Source organism: Furipterus horrens, unplaced genomic scaffold (assembly GCF_987537825.1).
Source record: "Furipterus horrens unplaced genomic scaffold, mFurHor1.1.pri manual_scaffold_17, whole genome shotgun sequence".
Taxonomy (NCBI): Eukaryota; Metazoa; Chordata; class Mammalia; order Chiroptera; family Furipteridae; genus Furipterus; species Furipterus horrens.
Window position 1 is genome coordinate 93,617,252 of NW_028327187.1, and position 10,951 is coordinate 93,628,202.

Consider the following 10,951-nt stretch of genomic DNA (forward strand, 5'->3'; position numbering starts at 1 on the left):
CATCCCAAAATGCTTTCTAAGGATCTCAGGGACAAAGCTAGAACTTTGTACAGGCATTTGCAGCACCACCAGTATGGAATGTTTCTTCCTACAGGACACAAACTGTGGGTAACTACCCCAACTCTGGGATCTTTTAAAGGTAAGGGCCATATGGGGAAGTTTCTTTGCAGCTCTGCCTAACCAGGTCAGGGAACTTGATGCCTAAATTTATCCAGTACTATATTTTTTTTTCATTACAAAATACATACTTTTTTTATTTTATTTTACAGAATGTTTCATATTTTTAGATATAGTGTAAGTATGCCAGCCTCTAACTTGAGATATTTCAACCTGGGTTTCTCAGGGCAGTTTTATATCAGGCAGTATTATTACTTAATGAAAGTTCTGTTGACTCATTTTCATCCCCTGTAGTGCTTTATGGAGAAAATATCCGTGAAAATTATTAGATTGTGGCATATACTGACTGACCTTCCCTAAGCCTTTAACTTTGTAGGCTAGGAAATTGGGATAAACTGCATGAGCTAGCAAGGGCTTTCATAGTTAATGCTCATGCAGGATAGTATCCAAAATTATTAGGATTAGAATAATCCTGATCTCTTAATAATGAAATTAAATTAAAGTGAACTTCTATAAAGGGTCAAAGCATAAATATCTGAGACCTTTCAGGCCTATGCAACTACTCAGGTATGCTGTCCTAGTGGGAAAGCAGCCAGAGACAATAAATAAATGAGTATGACTGTCTTCCAATAAAACTTTATTTGCAAAATCAGGTGGCAGGCTGGCCAGAGTTTACCAACCCTTGCATCTACAGTAAGGATTGTTTACTAGCCACTTAAAAAATTGTATCTTAATGATCTGAGAACTTTTTTCTTGTTACAGTTCTCAGTTAAAACCAATGGAACACAAAGCCCTTTTATATATTATGTTTTTATTATCTTGGACCCGGAGGAACTTTATCTGAAAACCAAACCTGTACTGTCTTTTTTTTTTTTTTTTTTAAAGAAGGGCTACAAATCAACTTTTCCAAAACTAAAGTATTGATTTTTTATATGTATCACCTAACTTTTAACTAGTTTGCAGGTAATTTTAACCTTGTTTTATTGAGATTCATCTTACAACCTTATTTTTAAATGCATTGTCATAAAAAGTTCAATATTCTGTGTTTTATTGATATTTTCTTGGTTTCTGTGACTAAAGATGTGTGTCTAGTCCACCTAAAGAATCTTTCATGCATACTGATCATGGCTGTTATGGCCCATTCAATGTGTACTGTTAGCAGAAATTACACACACACACATATGACATGAATTTGCACAGCCCACTGATGGAATAACCGCCCCCCCACCCCCACAGTTTGGGGGAGTAGATGTTCTTTACCCAGGAATGGCTATAATTACACTAGGCATGAGCAAGCATCTGACACAAAGATCTTTCATCTATAGACTGATTTTTAATCCAGAAGGTGGTTGGGGTACATTAAGGGAAAGAAAAGAACTTCCCTCTGAATTTTGTATCAAAAAATAAGAGTGTTACAGGAACAGGGGAGTCCAAAAACTCCAGAGTTTGCGGCTGGTGGATGGGGAGAAGGAAGCAGCTTTTAGAATGCCTCCACATGCCTGAGGCTGGTGGCTAGTGTCTTTCTTATGCAAAATGGCTTTAATGCATCCAAAGCCTCAGGTAGATGGGAGGAGTCTTGGACCAGGGGATGGGATGGAAAAGGCACACAGAGCCTGCGTGAGGTTCTGTGAATGGTCAGAACTGGTTACCGCACCCACTGCGTCAGAGGACATAGTCAGGGATTTAAAAATAAGCGGCAGACATTTTTAGCCAGGCTGACTATGCACATTTGACTGAGGCTGAGGCTGACTATGTGAATTTAACTGGGACTGACGATGCAGTTTTAAGGAAGGGACATACCTTGCTGCTTTGAAAAGGAACAGACTGACCATGTGGATTACAAAAGGACTAACTACGCAGTTTACAAGGAGGCTGAGAATCCATGAGGTTCTGGATTAAAAACTGGTGGACCCCATAACACAGACGAGGTCTCCCCAATCAGAACTGAGTGATTGGCAGCTACTGGTAAAGCTGAACTGTGTTTGGAAAGTAGGGAAACAGTTTCTCTAACTTTTCTAAAACTAGCCTGGTTTGGTAGGGGGGAGGCAAGGATATGTGTTTATGGGTGTTTTAAAGAACATAAGACTTAACAACAGAAATCCACAAATAGCTAAATCAATATAACTGTTAAATAAACAATTCTTTTTCTTTTCACTAAACTCTGGTATTGAGAGTTATAATTTTGACGGCAGGCAATCGGGCCCCTAACTAAAGAGCCAGTGGGTTTGTTTTCAATTGGAGCAGCCCAGGGGTTCAGTAACAAGAGCATTGGTCAACTGGAAGAAAGGGGAGCAGATGAAGAGAGAAGCAGAGGTCTTGCCCAGGACTGATCTGAATTTTGTTATTGGCTAAACTGTCAATACAGTCTACCATTCTCTAATCCAGGGAAGACAAATCAAACTCCAATACCAGGAACAGCAGTAGCAGTGCTGAGAATGGCAACTGTGGCAGAGAGAGTAATGTGTTAAGCAGGGAGCAGGTTGATGGAAATGGTCGGGCAGACAGCTTAGAATCTGCAGCATAGGGTAATAAAAGCAGAATAAAACCCTGTATGTAAATGTTAATAAACAGCCTTATTTGTAATAGCAAAAAAACTAGAAACCATTTAGATGTCCTTTGATGGCTGAATGGTTAAGCAAAGTGTGGTACATACATGACATATTACTCAGAAAAAGGGAATGAATTATTGACACACAAATTGCATTCATCTCCAGATAAGTATGCTGAATAAAAAAAAAAAAGAAAGAAAAGCCAATCTTAAAAGAATACATACTCTATAGTTCCATCTATATAACATTTTTAAAGTATTTGTTAAAATGGAGAACATATTAGTGGGTGCCAGAGATTAGAGATGGTGGAGAGGGGAGGAAGAAGAAGGCAGGGAAGTGGGTTTGAGTATAAAAGGCCAACATGAGGAATTCTTACGGTGTGGGAGCTGTTCAGTATCTTGACTGTGACAGTGTATACACAAAGCTATACATTATAAAATTGTGTTGAACTAAATACAAATGAGTACAAGTAAAATTGGGGGGGAAAAGAATAATGTCTGTGGGTTTATCAATGTCAATATCCTAGTTGTGATATTGTAGTATAGGTTTGCAAAATATTAACAGTGGGAGAATCTGGGAAAAGGATACAGGGGATTTCTCTGTATTATTTCTTACAACTGCATACGGATCTATAATTATATCAAAATTTTCAACTAAAATGAAGATGAAATAAAGACAATTTCATACAAAAATAAACATAAAAGCAGATAGTTTTTGGTTGATTTTATTGTCTTTATATTCTCTACAAGCAGTGCTTCCTTCTGCTTATTGCTTGCAGTCAGGGAAGACCACTCCCAGCACTCCTGGTAATACACCCCTGCATACAGACATAACAAAAGAAAGAGTGAGCTGTCAGAACAGCCAGGCTCCTCTGTAATCATCCGGTCTACTAATCTGAAAATTCTGTGTGTTGACTCTCTTAAATTTGGGCTCCTGAATGATTCATTTTAGCAAGGCTACAGTTACACTTAGACCAGAAAAGTGCTAGCTTTGCCTAAAGTTTATCAGAGATATTGGTAGATGGCTAAACATTTCAACAAAAATCAGGCAGGGTACTTTTTTTTTGAATACTACATTTTATTAATCCATCAGTTGATGGACATTTGGATTATTTTCATAGTTTTGTTATTATGAAAAATGTTGCTATGTGTGAACAAGTTTTTGTGTGAACATCTTTTCATTTCTCTCGGATGTATGCCTAGGAATGTAATTGTGGAGTAAAATGATATGAAGGTGAGGTGAGTATAGGATGCTGGTAAGCAATTTATAGTGACCTCTACTCTTCCACAAAGAAATAATCTGTCATATCATTATTGAAATGTATGACCTTCTTGATCTTATATGTGGAATCTAAAAATCAAACTTAACAAAAGAAACAGACTCACAGATATAAAGGACAGCCTGACAGTTACCAGAAGAGAAGGGGATAGGGAGATGGATGAAAGAGGTGCAGGGGATTAAGAAGTACAAACTGCCAGTTATAAAATTAGTGATGGAGATGTAAAGCACAGCATAAAGAATATAGACAAAAATATCATAATAACTATGTATGGTGCCAGATGGATACTGGACTTATTGTGGTGATCACTTCATAAGGTACATACATGCCTAATAACTATGTTTTATACCTAAAACTAATATAATATTGTATGTCGACTATAATTGAAAAATAAATTTAAAAATCAATTAAAATAATTTAAGAAAAGAGAAAACAATTGAGACTCTTCAAGATAGCAAGCTTCCCTCCTGTGTACAAATATACAATGTATGCATTCATACATAGCTAAAGAGATCCTGTTCTACCCCTTAAGAAGCACAAAAATCATACACACTGGGCCTGCTTTTTTGGTCATGATCAGGATACCATACCTGCCCAGTTCTTTATTTATAATTATGTGTATTTGTGTGTATGTGTGTGTGTTGTGCTTATACATGTGTACACGTGCTGCAAAGAAATTGCAACAGAGTTTGTTCTGGATGACTGTCTTAAACCACAGCAATTACTGTGGAAATAGGAGGGAAATGTGTATGTGTAAGAGATACGAGGAAGCCAGTCAGAGAGAGAAACTAAGGATGCCATAAAGTTTGGTTTCTCATTTGTTGAGCTGAATAATGTTTGTTGAAGTATGTAAACCACAGGGAGTGCTACTCACTGGGGTCAGCGTCACCTCTCTGCTGCCAGCAATGGAATCTGACTGAGAATGAGAAGGCCTACTCTTCAGTCTTGGCTCTACCTCCAGTTGGCTAGGTGCTCTTGAAGTAATCATTTTACCTTTCTAAGCTGTACCTCATTCATCTATAAAATGATAGGAATGTATTGGATTCTTTTTAACTTTAATATCATGGAATAAAAAATCCAAACCAAGAATTTATCCATCTAATAGATATTTGAAGCCAAGTTAACCCTTTATATCTGTTCAGAAACTTCTCTGGAATTTTTTCTCATAATATATGTTACAGGGACTTGCAGAAGTAAAATGGGATGAGTAGAAAAATATAGTGCTTAAGACAAGCAAGGAAGCAGGTTCAACCAGGAAACGTGCCTGAAGCTGGCCATGATCCCGAATCTAGGAAGACAGAATGAGAGCAATCAGCAGCTGAAGCCAGAAATCTTTGCAACATTGGGTCATGCTTGTCTCTAAGTCAGCATACAAGACACATCTTTTGAGAAAGACAAATTCTACTTATGACCTTTTCAAGTCCCTTGACTTTGCTCTTAAGGGTTTGGGGCATCTGGTCGTGTTTCCCAAGTGTCATCCACAGAATACCTACAGTGAGGAGACATGGAGTGCTGGCTAAAATGCAAATGCCCGGGCTCCATCCTTGATGCTCTAAATCAGAATTGGAAGGTGAGGTGAGAGACTTGGAATTCCTGATTTTTTGACATTCTCCTGCGGTGATTCCTATGCATGCTAAACTTAAGAGAAGCATTGTTTGGAAGTCAACTGTGGTCAGGACACATTTTAGAGATAAACTCTCCAACCACACAATCCCAGAATTAAGAAGCACACAGTTAGGGATCCAAGAACCGTGTAGATGCCTCTAGCAAATGAAGGTCTGAGTGGAGAAGTTAAGAATGCCCAGACTCATGAACTAGAAGGGAGTGGAGTGAGACAGGCTCATTATAAAGTCATAGAATTCCAAGTTGGAGGGGGGACTTTGAGGTTGCCTATGCCAACGTCCCAGCCACAACAGAAATTGTTTCTATGAACACATTTGGCAGATGCTTATGACGGAAAGTTATCTAAGGCCTGGATTAGGGTCTGTGCTTTATGTCCAAACCTAGCTGTGTCAGGGAAGTATCTGACATTCAACTGCTCCCTTTTGGTGGGGGAGTCACATGAGTAAGGAAGCATGGCCAGATTTCATGGGGGGAAAGTTTGGGAGATCTTTATCCCAAGCAAACATACATGTGCGCAGACATTTATGGTTGCTACAGGAACTTTAACAATTTTGTTTTGCTTTCTCTTCTCCAAGGAATATAATTCTTTGTGCAGTTTAGCTGTGCTGCCACCAGGGGACAGAAGGATGCTAGTGATTGGGTATTGAAGCGTAAACTTCTAAGTTTGCTCTCCCTTAGATTCAAAGGATGGCTCTCTGCTAGCTTTGAGGCCTTACCCACGAAGTAGAGTCAGATCTCCAAGTTTTTCTATAAAACATTCCCATTTGTTAAAATGGTTAAAATTATTCAAACTAAACCCATTGTACTAGAATCCATATTTCCCAGCAGTCTGAATATTATCAGGATAAATAGCAGCCATCTGGCTTGTAGCAACTCTTCCTCACAGAAATTACCAGCGTTCCAAATCCTGCTGTTTCATTTGAGGTCTTTCAGCTCTGTCTCATTTGTATCCCTCAGTGGCCCCTCCAGACCACCTCTTGCCAAACTCCTAACATGTACTTATTTTTTTTCTCTGATCTCTTCCCCCACACAACACAGGCTAAGGTCAGTGATTCAGGCTGTAAATATTTACCTAGTGTTCAATATGTGCCAGACACTGTTCCAAGCTCTGGGGAAAACAAATGAATAAAACTCCTCCCTCATGGGGCTTACATTCTATTGGAGAGGCAGGCAAGAAACAAATAGGTTCAGATGGTAATGTGTTACATAGAAGTGATACTAAATAAGGAATGCAGGGGGGAGGGAGTGAGTGATTCATGGAAGGGACAGTGGCAGGGCTGATGTTTCAGATGGGACTGTCAGAGCAGACCTCTCTAACAAAGGTGATTTTTCAGCTGAGATCCGAAGGAGGTGAAGGAGTAATTCACACAGATGTTTGAGAGATGTATTCCAAGCAGAGGGAACCATAAGTGTAAAAATCTTTAGGTGAAACAATCTTGGTGTGTTTGAGGGACAGTGCAGCTGGAGTTGACTGAGAAAGGGAGATAGTGATGGGAAATAAGACCAAATAATAACAGGAAACTTGACCATCTAGGACAATTTTTGCGTGAGACGATGTGGCATAGATGGTTTTGAGCTATAGAGTGATGTGATAAACGCAGATCTGTGTTGAGAGTAGGCTATAGATTGGCAAGGATGGGAGCAAACAGCCCAGTTAGAAGGCCGTTGTAATAGAGCAGGTGAGAGGTGATGATGCCTAACACTGGGATAGCAGTGGAGGTGACAAGAAGCACTGGACAACAGATTCTGGAAATGTTTTAAAGGTAAAGTTGACAGGATTTGATAGTGAATTGCATGCAGTATGTGAGAGAAAAAGGAGACAAAGATAGACTAAGGTTTTGGAGTTTCCATTTATGGGAATTGGAAAGATTGTGGGATAAGTGATGAAGAAAAAGAATAGAGTGTGGGATCCTTCAAAGTCAGGTGGAGAATGTTTTGCAAGGAGTAGGGTGTAATCAACTGTGTCACACACTAATGACATCCTTTCTGCCTGCAGCTGTGACTACAGAGGTTGCCTACCTCACAGTCTTGCTGACATCAGTAGACTTCTCTGCCATGTCCGACACTTGCTGGGTTAGGAGATGGTCCTACTTTCCCAAGTGTTAGAGACAATCTTAGTAATGAGTTGTTGGCTGTGAACTGGGAATTGACTGGTGGGCAAGTAGAAATTATAGTAACTCCTGGGTATCAACTAACATTCCTGGGCTTGGAACTTAATACTGTGACGGGATGGGAGAGCTTTGGGGTTGTCAACCTTAGGCAAGGGCTGAGTGTATTTTGCATACAAAAAGGACCATGAACTAGTGCCATTCTACAAAAGGGTCCAGTATTACTTGTAAACATATGGCAGGATGGCACTTTCCAGGCCCCTTGGTATTAGGTGTAATATCAAAAAGTGAAGAAGTGAAGCCAAAGAAGTAAACACAGTCCCTTTAAAGTCATGTTAAAAACTCAGAGGTTGATCCTGAAGCAGTAGGAAGTCTTAACAAGTTTTTAAAAGGAGGATGATATAATATGGGCTGACTGGAATTGCATTTTCCACCAAAACTTAGAATAGGCTAATGTTTTGAGAACAATATTTATGCACAAATCTGATCATGTGAAATCTGATCAAAATATTCAGAAAAGAAGATGACATAATATAGAGTAGAACTGAAAATTCCCTTTCACCTAACCCCAAATTCCCTCTTACTTCCCCAGATTACCATATCAATATTTTGGTGTACACCTTTCCAGAGCTTTCCTATGCACCTAAATAAACAGACACACAAACACACACACATGGCTATTTTTTCCATTAATGAGGTCATACATATAGATCTAACTACATGACTGTATTAAAAGTATTCCAGTGTGTGGATGCATTATAATTTCTTATTGAAGAACAATTAGGATATTTCCAGTACTGCATAAATATCCTCATATACATCTAGTATAATTTTAAAGTATGTTTTCAGACTGAAGTGTAAATGATCTATGACTCTCTTTAGTTAAAAATATGCATGACTATTATGCTGAGTTAACTAAACCAGTCAATGAAAGACAAATACCATATGATCTCACTTTTAAGAGGAGTCTAATGAATAAAATAAACTAATGAGCAAAATAGAACAAGAGGCATAGAAATGTGGAACAGACTGACAGTGACCATAGAGAAGAGGAAGGGATTAGTTAAAGAGCATGTATCAATGACCCATGGACATGGACAGCAGTGTGGAGATTGACTGTGGGGGGCGGGTCTGGAGGAGGAGGGCAAAGGGGGAAAAACTGGGACAACTGTAATAGAATAAACAAGAACTTTCAAAAAATAATTTAAAAGTATGTATGACTCCCTCTAACAAAACTTAATATCTCAGCCCTGGCTGCTGTGGCTCAGTGGACTGAGCGTTGGCCTGTGAGCCAAGTGTCGCTGGTTTGATTCCCAGACAGGGCACATGACAAGGTTGCATGTCAGGTCCCCAGTTGGGGGCACAAGTGAGAGGCACCCACACAGTAATGTTTCTATCCCTCTCTTTCTCCTTTCCCCTCTCTCTGAAAATAAATAAACTAATTAATTTTAAAAAACCAAAACTTAATATCTCTTTTAAGCACCTTCTATCAATAGAAGTAAAACTAATTAGTCTTTTTAGGATTATGGCTTTACCGCCACCTATGGAAATTTGGGTCACAGTTCCAGAATCTTACACAAGCCCAGAGGGCTGCAGCATTTGGACATTGTTTCATCTGTCCATTTTCCCCATCAGACCTGATGTCTCTCAGCTATTTCTGTGCCACATATAAGTATGTGAAATCATTTTTATGAAATTCCCCATGGGCACATCTACATATACAAATGGCATAGCTCTTATTTCCCTCAGGTCTTGCTAATAATTTATCCCTCTGTTGTGCCTTTAATTTTATATTCTTATGGTTGATAACTTTGATTCTATTTTTTAAATTCTTTTGAATTACAGTTTATGTAGAATAATTACATCCTGTTTTTTAACCATAGCTAATCTTTCTGTGGTTTACTTTTATTAATTCTAAAATTAGAAAACAAATAAACAGCATTTACATTATTACAACTTTATATTATTTTGTGTCATATAATAATATATAATAATTTATATTTTCAACTTTGTGCTGAGTTGTGTGCTAAATTTATTTTTCCTTCTCTGTGAATCTAATGCTATGACTATACAACTAAAGAGGAAATATTTCTAGAGTGTTTATTTTTAACTCCCATCAAATGATTTTACCACAACCTCAAGAAGCCCAGCTCTCTATCATTTTACTTAATTTATCCAGTTCCTTTATTTCCTGGAAATCTTTCTGGAATACTCTCCCACTTCTCTCTGAAATAGCTGCCTAGCCTGAAATACTGTATAGCCATAATTCTAGAACATTATTTTTCTGCTCTCCTGTGTGAAAGTCTTTGCTTTGGAGATATTTCCTTATTCATTTCAGATTACTTCCTCATTAAAAAAAATACAGCCTCAAGTGATTTCTCACAAGTTGTAGGAGATGAATTTTAGTGTATATAAATATCTGGAAATGTCTGAGAGTGCCAGTTGCTCCACGTCCTCATCAACAATACTTGTAAATTTTAGCTGTATTGGTGGGAGAGGTAGTAGTGCCCTGTGATATTAATTTGCATTTTCCTGATGGTGATATTAAGAATTTTTCATGTTTATTGGCAATATAGATATGTTTTGTTGAGACGTGACTGTTCAGGTGCTTTGTTCATTTTTGAATTTTTTGTCTCTTTGTTATAGATCTGTACAAGGTCTTTATATATTCAGAATATGAGTCCTTTATGGATACCTGTAAATATCTTCTTCTAGTCTGGGACTTGTCTTTTCACTTTCTTAATTTTTGGTGAACAGAAGTTTCTAATTTTATTAAGTCCTCTTTAAATTTTTTTCTTTTATGGTTAGTGCTGATTTATACTGCTTATGAAATCTTTGCCTACCTCCAAGGTCATAGATATAGTGTCTGTTTTATCCTAGAATATATTTGTTACCTTTTCCATTTGGGTCACTTAGGTCTATGCTAACTTCTGATTTTGTGGTATGGTGTGAGGTACAAGTCAAAGCTTATATTATGCCATATGGATCTATAATTGTTCCAGCACCATTTATAGAAAAACCATCCTTTCCTCGACTTAATTGCAATGGCACATTTTATGTAAATCAAGTATATATAATCTGGGTTATACTCATATATATAATCTTGATAATTGCTTCAGGTCAGTTCACCATCTTTTTTTTATTGTTGACACTATTACAGATGTCCCCTATTCACCCGCCCACTACCCCACTCCACCCAGCCTCCATTCTCCCCACCTTTAACTGGAAGTATCTATATTTTTATTACGTAGCTGAATCTTTTTTCCATGTGACTT